Raw genomic sequence first — 11,590 nt, forward strand, 5'->3', positions numbered from 1 at the left:
CTCTTTGATAGCAGTGACTAGTAGAGAGCAAATTGTAACCCTAGTATTATTCACCATGTTTCTGAGGTTTGGGTCATAAAATTTAGGACTGAAAGGAACCTTAGGTTTCTTCTACTCTAAACCTTTAATGTTACAGTTGAGAGAACCAAGACCTAGAAAGGTTTGGAGGCTTGACCAAGGAAATATAGGTGGTGAATAGCAGAACTTGGATTTAAACCCAAGTGTTCTATTTGACCACTGGTGCTTGGTGATTCTATCTTCTATTAATTTACATATATATACATTCATTCATTCATTCACTCATTCTTTGAACAAGTATAATGGAGGTAATCAAAGGAACTCCCATCATCTCTGGCTAGGATACACACCATGGAGCATGTCTAGAGCTGGTGACGTATTTGTCCAGGTCCTTTCCTGTGGACCATGTGTGCTGGTTATGAAAGTGATGAAAGGCTTGGTGCCTTAGAGTGATACAGCACACCCTCGATAGTACTTTGAGCATCTCCCCCACACCCTGTGGGGCTACAGGAAGGGAAGAGGAAGCTGTATCAAAGCAGCATCTAGAAGACTGAGCACCATAACAGCAAGAGTCACCCACTCAATAGACTTTCAAAGGAGTATCTCTTCCCTCTGTCCTTCTTTCTCTTCCAACTCTCTAGAATTTGTGGTAAGATTCTCTCTCTCTCTCTCTGGGGTGGATGAAAGGGTGAGTTTGAGACTAGATCTAAAAATTCTAGTTTCTTCTTCTGCCTTGAATTCCTTTCCAGAATATTGGTAACCCAAATGTTGATCTTGTGATGGACATTTCCAGTCTTGGAGTCAATCTTGTGAATGTGAGAGGTCCAGAACTCTTGGATTCCTCAGTTGTTGCCTTGTTACACTATGTGAAGAGCTCTTCAACACTTACTGCAATACTTCCTGGAGAAAAAGAATACCACAGACAGGAAGAAGAACATAACCCATGGCTTGCAAGAAGATAAGGGCTTTGAAAAAAAACAAAACAAAACAGTTTAAAGAACTGAGGAGAATATAAATTGAGTATTCAAGAGTTCCACAAAATGCTTCATGTTCAAATGTTTTAAGTATCAACTTACCAGGAGAGTATAATAATACTGTTACTGTTTCATGTTTAAGTTTTTTTTGTGTGCTTTTGTGAGTCTTTTGTATGTTTAACATTTCTTTTGAGTGGAGGAAGTAAAAAGATGTCCTATAACTGATTTGTATTGTACTTTGAGTGTTTTTCTATTCTCCCTTTTGGGAATACTCTATACATTAGCCAAACTTAAGCTTCAAGTGATTTTTTTTTCCAGAGGGTTCCAGTGTGGAAATGTAAAAAGCCACAGACTTTGAAAGAGCCAGACTCCTTTCTTTGGAGATCAGGCTCCCTAGGATGGAACCTTGGTCAATACATGGCTCCATAGGTAAGGACCCTGGAAAGGAAGAGATCAAGTACCCCAACTTCCCCAGGCCAGCAGTTGTGTGTTGTCACTATGGTATTTATCAAATTTATCAAATTTATGGTGTTCATCAAGTACCTGCTCTATACCAAGTACTATGCTAAATGCTGTGGGGGATTCAAAAGAAATATAAAACACAGATTCTGTTTTTGTGGAATTTATCATTAGGCAAACAAGGTAGCATGGGATTTAGAGCTGAAAGCCATCATAGAGATCATCTATCCCAACTTCCTTACTCTATAGATGAGACAGAGAAGGTTAATTCATTCACATTTGCCTAATATCACAAAGGTCCTGGGTCATGTAATTCAAGAGTTATCATTAAAAGAGAATTCTAAAATAATATGATAGTTAGAAGTGGTAGTGTGGTATAGACCATATACATATATGTGTGCATGCATGTGTGTATATATGTATGTATGTATATATATGTTTATATGTACATATCTATCAATGCTAATGGAATTCAGAGTAGGGAAAAACTAATGTGAGACTCTCCATAAGACTGAGAAACATATGTGCAGAAAATGTTTTGAGCTGAACCTTGCAAAAAGAATATGTAACATTTGTACCATATGTAGCAAAGGAGGAAGCAGGAATTTCAGGTAAGAGGAATAGCATGAGAAAAATCACTGAGGCAGGAAGAAACAATGGATATGGAGAATAGAGAAAGGTAAAGATGATGATGATGATGATGATGATGATTCATATTTATATGGTGTTTTAAGGTTTCCAAAGTCCCTTACATATGAAGTACATGCTCTGGGACTACCTCAAACACCTATTTGCACTGGTAGACTGAGTCCCCAGGGCTTGGCCACTGCTTCTATCTTCCATATTCTAGGGGACCCTGAGTACTTGGTAGTGTCATTTTAATGCTATAACTCATAAGCCCTTACCTGTGTGCTTTTCCCATTGATAATCAGTTGGTATCAATTAGTCAACCAGACAATTAGCGTTCAGAAAGAGTACTAAGGTGACATAAGAACTATTGGTCTCTGCCAGCCTCTCCCACGTAAAATGCAGTCCAGGAGTAAGTGGAATCAAGGGTAGGAAGCACATGTGGCAAAGGGGTGACACAGTTCCTGATTTCTCGTAGTCCTTCTCTCCTCCTTGTTACATCCTCATGATATTCCCCTTAAGCACATGATGGCCTTTTGGTTGGGCACCACAGAGAGTCCTGAAGCTGCCTTTCCTCACTGTTTCTAGTTTGTCCTTTGGCTCCCAATATAGACATTATTGTCAGGCATTTCTAGGATGACAATGAAAGTCAGAAAGTTCAAACCTTCTAACACTCTAAAATTCACAAGGTCCTCCTCTTGACAAGGGTAGGAGATAAGATTGCAGCTTCAAATCTCCCCTCTCCTCCTAGCAATTTCTTTCAAGACCTTGGCTCATCACTAGAATCTCTTGGTTTCCAAAGTGATCACTATTTTACACAAAGTCTACAGAGCATGACAGAGTTTTTCCAGCCAATCTCAAGACATTTCCCATTTTCATTTCACTTCAACCAATTGCTTTTGCTTGTTTGCTTAATTTGATAGGAATATTTAAACCTTGTTCAGACCTAGTTCATACCTCTGTTGCCCATTGTTAAATTTTCAGGGTGAGGATGTACATCTCATACATTAACACAGGGAAGTTAAAAATCAGATCTTGATTTATTGGTTTGTTAATTATGCAAATTAATAATGTTAATAATACAAATTAAACTTAGAACTATGTGCATATATATCTTCCCTCCCCACGCTACCCTCTAGTCCAGTTATTAAATATTAAATCAGCACACCCTAGTTGCATCATATGATACATTCTTTTTTTACAGATGAGGGAACTGAGGCCAAGAGGGATTATGTAATTTGCCAGGCTTCATTGAGTAAATTGAGATATAATTTTAACCCATTTTTTCTGACTCCAAGGAAGTCCTATGCTCTCTCTATTCTGTTACACTGGTAAGGCCAACCAGATGAAAGCAAGGGGATCTTCATTAAAGAGGAGCTAGTGATACATAAGATGGGGTTAGTCAATGAGTGACTTGAATGAAAAGTTTTAGAAGTCTGATTTGATCTGATAGCCAACAGGAAGCCACTCCAGCATTTTTTTTTGTAAGCAAGGAGATAACATGACTTTTATTGGATGGGGTCAGAATATGCTAAGCTAAAGCTTGTCAGTGGGCATTTTATTGGCAGCAATCCTAAAAAGTCTGGACTAACCTTGGCTATTCATAGTCCTAAAGTCCTATAGAGATTGACTTGATAATGGACCCTCATCCTCAATTCACCCTGGGCCTATTAAAAACAATCTGAACCTTGGCCACACAGGCCAGAGCAAATTTAACCTACGCAGGGTTTCTTCCAAAGTGTTTAACAAAAACCAACTCACTGCATTTGACTCCCTCTGAAATCTGGCTTTAATAAATGTTTGTGGTTGAAATTTTCTTAATCAGGAAACTACAGTAAGCCACAGAACCAAAAGAAAAGGAGAAAAGCCCATAGTAAGAAAAATTACATTTTCTCATCATTATTCCTCCAATGAAAAAGAGACACTCTTAATGGAACCAGTTCCATAATGAACCTTCTATTGTTCACATCTCTTTGATGTGGTTTGCAGAAAGTATTGCTCAATTTTGTACTTTGAGGGATTTGTTGTGGTCTTCCCTTTTAACATCAGCTAGCTAGCTCCCTGTGTATTTAAATAACACGTAGTGCCATCTAGTATTTTCTCCTCAGTTTCTTTAATAAGAAAGCTATTTTAGTCAAAGCAAAACAGCTTTTTCCCAAAAGAGCCAGACTTCCTTGAGAACAAAGTTGGGTAGGTTACATTTGAATTATTCAGGGATTCTTAAAGGCCAATACAACTACACCCTTCCTCTTTCCCAATCACCCCCTCCCCATTCTCTAAATGGGTCCGGTGTTTTTTCTATAGGGCCAAAAGGATTGTACTCTGCAGTTGTTTAAAGGGTGGACATGGGGGCCCTTAACTAAGAATATTTTTCCTTTAGCTATCATAAGGTCCTTTATTTCATAAGGCAACTTTGCAAGTCATCTATTTTTAAAAAATTCAGGTCATTTATGGAAAGAAAAAATTGAAACTGGTAATACCACAAAACAAGCACAAATGTAGACATACCATCTTGTTTTCATTTGCTCCTACAAAAAGTGATTGCTGGCACTCCTAAGCTTGCCTAGATTGTGTTGGGATTTTTCCATAAGCTAAGTGCAATGTACGATAATACATCTAGGAATGAAAATTTTCATTAATGAAGGGCAGAAATATATCTGACACAGACATAGATAAATACAAGTGTTGATACCACTACAAATCCTGAAAAAGAAGAGTTTAGAAACTTTTGATTCCTGCCAGGAGGGAAGCAGGAGATTGAAACCATATATGGCTGGCTACTCTGCTTTCCTCAGAGAGGGGGTACCAGGTTAGAATTACAGTTATATGTCCCCCTAAATGTTGTTATTCTAGAAAAAATAATTTTTAGGTTCAAGCTATATTCCCATTTGCTAACTCCTAACCAGAAAGGATAAAGCCAAGACATGACTTTCAACAAAAATGCCAGTTACACAAAGACCATGACACAACAAATAGCAAATAAAATCATTTATCCAAGCCAACAGCAAATGGAAATCAGAGAAATTATATAGATGAGAATATACTGAATAACACACAGAGTGAAGAGCTCTCCTACTTCTAGCAAATTTCTTTGCTCATCTGATGGTCCCAGATCCCACGCAAAGGGAAATTCTCTGAAGCTTCTAGTGCAGTAAGCTGAGGATAGGGACATGATTAAGGTGCCAGCTCCTTTACATTTCAGCTCCTTCCCAGAGTTTGGTTTTTTTTTTTTCCCTCCCTTCAGAGACCACTCCCTGAAGAGAATCTGAAACTATATATGTTCTATCTCATAACTGGAAGCCAGAAGAACCAGGATCTCTCTTTTTCTGATCTCTCACCAACTCTGCCCTTCTGTATGATACTAGGCAAGTAACTAAACCTCTTTAAAATCCTCATCTCTAAAATAAGAATAATAATACTCCACTATCTATCTCCTGGGGCAGCTAGATGGCTCAGTGAGAGAGATAGGCTCAATAGAGCCAGGAAGACTCATCTTCCTGAGTACAAATCTGGCCTCAGATATGTACTAGTTGGGTGACCCTGGGCAAGTTACTTCACCCTGTATGCCTCAGTTTCCTCATCTGTAAAATAAGCTGGAGAAGGAAATGGAAAACCACTCTGCATTTTGCCAAGAAAATCCCAAATGGGGTCATAAAGAGCAAGACACAATTGAACAACAATGACAACATCTGTTTATCAGAGTTGTAGAAAGAAAAAGCATTTTATAAACTTCAAAGCTGCTATATAAATGCAAGTGGTAGTTGTCAAGTAGGGGTTTTTCCTGGTTAATATTTAATTCTATAAATGGTATTCATTTCCAAAGGCTATGTGCCATAGTGAACTTAGGAGGGCTGGATTACAATGTTGCCTCTGCTACTTACAGCTGTATGACTTAATAGAAGTTTGGGCCTCAATCTGGACCTTCTCTGGACTTTAGTTCCATAAAATGAAGGGCTGAACTAGATAGTCTCTGAGCTCCTTTCTAGCTCTAACATTCTGTGATTCTATTAATTCAGTTAATTTCATTTCAGAAAATGCTTGTTGAGTTGTGCTAGGACTATGGTCAACGAAAAGAAGAACACAGGAGGCAATGTGGTACAATGGAGCAATAGATTTGAAGGTAGAGATTCAAACCCTAGTCCTGCCACTTATTACCTACATGAATCTGGACAAGTTACTTAACCTCTCTGGGGTCTAAGTTTCCTCAAATATAAAATGAAGGGATAGGACTAGATGGCCTTTGGGGTCTCTTCCATCTAAATCAATGATCCAAGAGTAAAATTTCATCCCTGCCCTCATAGAACTTAGAGTCTAACAGGGTTGATAAGATATGTCTAATGTAAGGTACGATGTGAAAATACAACAAAGGAGGTACAAAGTACTTTGTTAGTTCAAAGGAGGGAAAAATCATTCCCAGATGGGGGGGGCGGGTCTTAGAAATTTTCATATAGGAGCTGTCATTTGATCTGGGCCTCGAAGGATGGTAGAAGTTTGAGCTTGGGAAGGGTAGGGTTGGCTTGTTGTTCAGTTGTGTCTTGCTGTTTGTGACCCCATTTGGGGTTCTCTTACCAAAAATACCAGAGTGTTTTCCATTTCCTTCTCCAGCTCATTTTACAGATGAGGAAACTGAGGCAAACAGGGTTGAGTGACTTGCCCAGAGTCACACAGTTAGTACATATCTGAGACCAAATGAGTCTTCCTGACCCCAGGCCTGGCACTTTATCCACTGTGCCACCTAGACGCTGGGGTAGGGTTGGGAGGGCCTGTCAATCAATTTAGTAAACATTTCTTAGGGACCTACTATGTCCTAGGCACAATACTAGGTACTGAAGATACAAAGACAAAAATCTAAATAGTTCTCGTTCTCAATGACCTTACGTTCTATGAGAAAAACAACATGCATGCATATAAGTAAATATAAAATATATGCAGTATAAATATAAGATAATTTTTTGTGGGGGAAATACTAGTGAGAGGAGAAGAGAGGATTCCTAAAGGAAATGAGCTTTGAAAGGAATTTGAGGGAGTTGCAGATGTTACAGTAGTGGAGACAAGATATAGAGGTGAGGAAGAGAGTGAATTCCAGGTCTGAGAGAGAGCCAGGGCAAAGACCTAGAGAAGGAAGAGGAGGGGCCGCTAGGTGGCGCAGTGGGTAGAGCACTGGCCCTGAACTCAGGAGGACCTGAATTCAAATCCAGCCCCCAACCAAACACTTGACACTTACTAGCTGTGTGACCCTGGGCAAGTCACTTAACCTCAATTGTCTCACTTAAAAAAAAAAAAGACAGAGAGAAGAGGAAATGTATGTATACATGGACTGGACTGCAAGTCTAGTATGACTGGAAGCTAGTATGTCTGGTAATAATAGTAATAGCTAGCATATAGTTAGTAATAATAATAATAGCCAGCATTTATAAAGTGTTTTAAGTTTTGCAAAGTGCTTTATTATCTCATTTGATATTAACAACAACCTCTGGAGGCAGGGGCTATTATCTTCTTTTTAAGGTGAGGAAACTGAGACAAACAGAAGTTAAGTGACTTCTCCAGGGTCACAAAACTAGTGTATTTCTGAGGCTGGATTTGAATTCATGTCTCTCTTCTATTTATTGCACCACCTAGATACCGCTAATAATGTGTAAAAAGTTTGGAAAGGTAGGCCAGGTTCGGAGTGATATTTTGTGTACCTGTCACATAACTAAGAAGCTCCAATATCTTATATGTAAGGTTAAATCGACCTATCTCAGGGAGTATGGCCTTGGAATTAACCTGAATACTTAAGGAGATTCTAGGAATGTAGTGACTCAGTGCTTAGGCCTTTTGGGAATGATGAACTTCCTGGTTGCTTCTGGCCATGTGGTGGTCCAGAGCTGAAAGGACTTGTTACTTTGGTATGACATGGAAAACCCTGTGTGGTCCCTTAGTGCTCCCTTAGTACCTTTTGACAATGTCAGGGAATTGAGGTGCTTCATCAGTTAAAAGGAGAAACAGCTTTTAGTTGGCTGTCTCTTTCTTGTACCCTCCAAGTGGCATCTAAGATTTCCAGTGAGTGATGGGGGCTGGGCCATCCCCATTTTGGCATCGTGACAACCGCTCACCAACGGCAAACTCCTCTAGGCAAGCTTGTGCCTAGACTCCTCGATTCCTTTTCCACTTTGTGTTTCCTTAGGTAACTGAATATCAGCTTAGAGGTAGAAGTGTCCTGGTTTGGGGGCAGCTTTGAGAGTTCAAGAGATTATTGAATTCAGCTTACTGGCAGCAAGGTGAGTTTCTTCATCAGAGAAGATGATCACCAAAAAAGAGACCAAGCCACTAACTTGGCTTTTGAGACTTCAGAGGGAGGGAGATAGTACCTAGACAAGGTGAAATGTGAAAAGCGTCATCAGTAATCTTGCAAACTGCTTTTTGTCCTTAAGAGGATTAAGTATCAGCCTCCAATCAAATTCTAACAATCATTATGAAGTTAGTGAATCTTGTTTGAAGTTGCTCTGTCAAAGTGCACAGGGGGTGGGAGTTGGGAGTGGGGAGAGAAAGTGCCTGGGTAGGGGCAGAGTAAAACAATGTCTGGAGAGACCAGAGTGGAGCACGGACAAGAATGAAGACAAGGCTGATCTGGATGACTGCCTTAAAGTGAAGGCTCTGGGAGGAACCAGCCAATCATTGGACAGGGCTAGTGGTAGTCGCTACCTCTGAGATGTGAATTCCAGGGCCAAAAGGATCTTACAAAATGAAGAGTTTTCTGGAGCATGACAGAGGAATCTGGATTGAATCCTATTGAGAAATGAATATGAAAACCAAATACCATGATGAAGTAGCCTGGGTTAGGAGAAAGAGGACTGAACTAGGAGAAAGGCTGTATGGTGCAATGGCAAGACTGCTGGATTTGGAATCAGAAGACCTGAACTCCTTTATTTGCTTCTGGTGTGACCAGAAGTTGATTTACCTTTCTATTTTTTCATCTGTAAAGTTAGCCCAGAGCTCCTTATCAGCTCTATATCTATGAAGGTGGAAACCTGAATTCTAGCTGGATCTCGAAGGAGCAGAAGGACTGGAATTTAAAGTCCCTGAGGACAGAAACAGTTTTATTTTACCTTTGTATCTTCAGGGCATAAAGCAGCACAAAGTAACATTTAGAGATTTGGCCTATGTGTCTGGAGAACCCATGTTCAAATCACTTCTCTGCCACCCTAGGTAGTCATTTAACTTGTCACACCTCTGAAGCACCCATCAATTAAGGAATAACTGAACAAATCAAGGTCTCTGGATGTAATGGAAGAGAAATGAAGAGAATGGTTTCAAAGGAACTTGGGAAGACTTGTATGAACTAATTCTGAGTGAAGTAAACTGAATCAAGAGAACAATTTTTGCAATAACAAAAAAATATTGTAAAGATAAACAACTTTGAAAGGCTTAGGAACTCTGATCAACACAATGACCAAATATGATTCTAGAGGACTCATGATAAAACATGTCACCTATGTCTTGACAATAGGCAAAGAGTGCAGATTGAGAGATATGTTTTGGACATGGCCAATATGGAAATTTGTTTTGCCTTACTATACATGTTTATAACAGAGGCTTTGCTTTTCTTTTTTTCTCAGTGGGGATGGGAGGGAGGTGAGGAGGAGAGAAGGCAGAGTTTTGTTGATTGAAAAAAATTTAGTTAAAAAACTTGTCACATCCATATTCAAAAAAATACCAGTGGCTCCCTATTACCTCCAGGATCAAATATAAAATCTTTTGTTTAGCTTTTAAATCCTTTCAGATCTGTTCCCTTCTTACCTTTCTAATTTTCTTACATCTTACTCTCCCCTTCAAGCATTCTGCAGTCCAGTAACATTGGGCTGCTTGGAGTTCCTCAAACAAGACACTCAATTTCCAGACTCTGGGCATTTTCACAGGCTCTCTTCCATGCCTGGAATTTTCTCTACCTTCATTGCTATCTCCTGGCTCTCTCCGCTTTCAGTTCCAGCTAAAATTTCACCTGCTATAAGAAGCCTATCCAAAATTCCCTTAGTGCTAATGCTGATCCTGTTTGTACATAATTATTTGCATGTTATCTCCCCAATTAGATTTCGAGCTCCTAGGAATCAGGAAATGTTTTTTGCCTTTCTATCCTCAGAGTTTAAGCACTGTGATGGGCGATTAATAAGTGCTCACTGACCCCAGGCAACTCTCTAAAGCTTTACAGAACACTTGGAGATATGCATGGGTGGAACACTACCCGAAATTCCCTAGAAATTCCCTCTGGCTACAAAATCTCAAATCAAGATTAAAAAGAAAACTCCAATAGTGCATATAGAATACAGGAACACGTGGAGGACCAATGATTTTTTCTTCGGAGGAGGGGAGTGGATAAACCTGTGATTTCACCAATGTGGGGAACTCCTGGTGTGAAAACCCCACCAATGCAGACCAGCAACTAGTCTGTAATTTATCATTTTAGGGAGTTTCGTGGGAGGACTATGCGATTAACTTGTCCTTGGTTACACAGCCAACGTGAACCTGATCAGAGTGAGGACTTGAAACTAGGGTCTCCCTGACTCCAAGGCCAGCCCTATCTACTATACCAAGCTGCTTCTCAAGGCCTGGAATTTCACAAAGGGGAGCTCCTGATGTGGAAACTTCTTCAGTTAATGCAGGCCATAGACCATCTATGTAGATAAACAGTGGTAAAAATTTGTTGAATTGAATTTAAAGTTAACTAACTTCTTTACTTTTGGGTTTCCTCAGCTGTAAAGTGGAGGTGCTCATATCCGCCTCTCCTAGCTCACAAAGCTGTAGCCAGGACCTGAGAAGACAACGTAGATGAAAGTACTTTGAAACAACAAAGCTCTTATCTCCCAGAACACTTCGTGCTTCGGAAGTGGGTTAAGGAGTTTCTAAAGTTCTACGAAACCTTTCAGGTCATAAGCGTATTGTCGGGTAGACTGAGGCTAGAACTTTCTAACAATGAGGCCCGGAGTGGATCCACTATTCCAACCCCTGCTTCCTACGTTCCCTCAACCTCCCAACCCCAGCTCTCAGCCACCCTTCTGCTCACCTAGAATTAGGAGCTGGGAAAAAATGGGAAAGGAGCCGAGGCACCGTGTGTGTGTGTGTGTGTGTGTGTGTGTGTGTGCGTGCGTGTGTGTTGAGAAAGGTGGGGAGCTCCTCTTCCCTGGGGTGTGTGTGTGTGTGTGTGTGTGTGTGTGTGTGTGTGTGTGTGTGCGCGTGTGTGTTGAGAAAGGTGGGGAGCTCCTCTTCCCTGGGTGTGTGTGTGTGTGTGTGTGTGTGTGCGCGCGCGCGCGTGTGTGTTGCGAAAGGTTGCCCCTCATGGGGAGCTCCTCTTCCCTGGGGGTGGCCTGGGTTTGTGCCTTTGTCCTCCCCCAGCTCTTCTCCGCTTCCCCAGCCAGGCTGGAGGAGGGGAGAAGAGGAGGAGGAGGAGGAGGAGGAGGACGCGGGGGCGGCGCCAGGCAGCCCGGAGGGGCTGGGCGTCTGGGGACCCATTCACTCGCACACCCACACAAAGAGCG

This window comes from Vombatus ursinus, unplaced genomic scaffold, assembly GCF_900497805.2.
Source record: "Vombatus ursinus unplaced genomic scaffold, bare-nosed wombat genome assembly UNPS02010219.1, whole genome shotgun sequence".
Lineage (NCBI taxonomy): Eukaryota > Metazoa > Chordata > Mammalia > Diprotodontia > Vombatidae > Vombatus > Vombatus ursinus.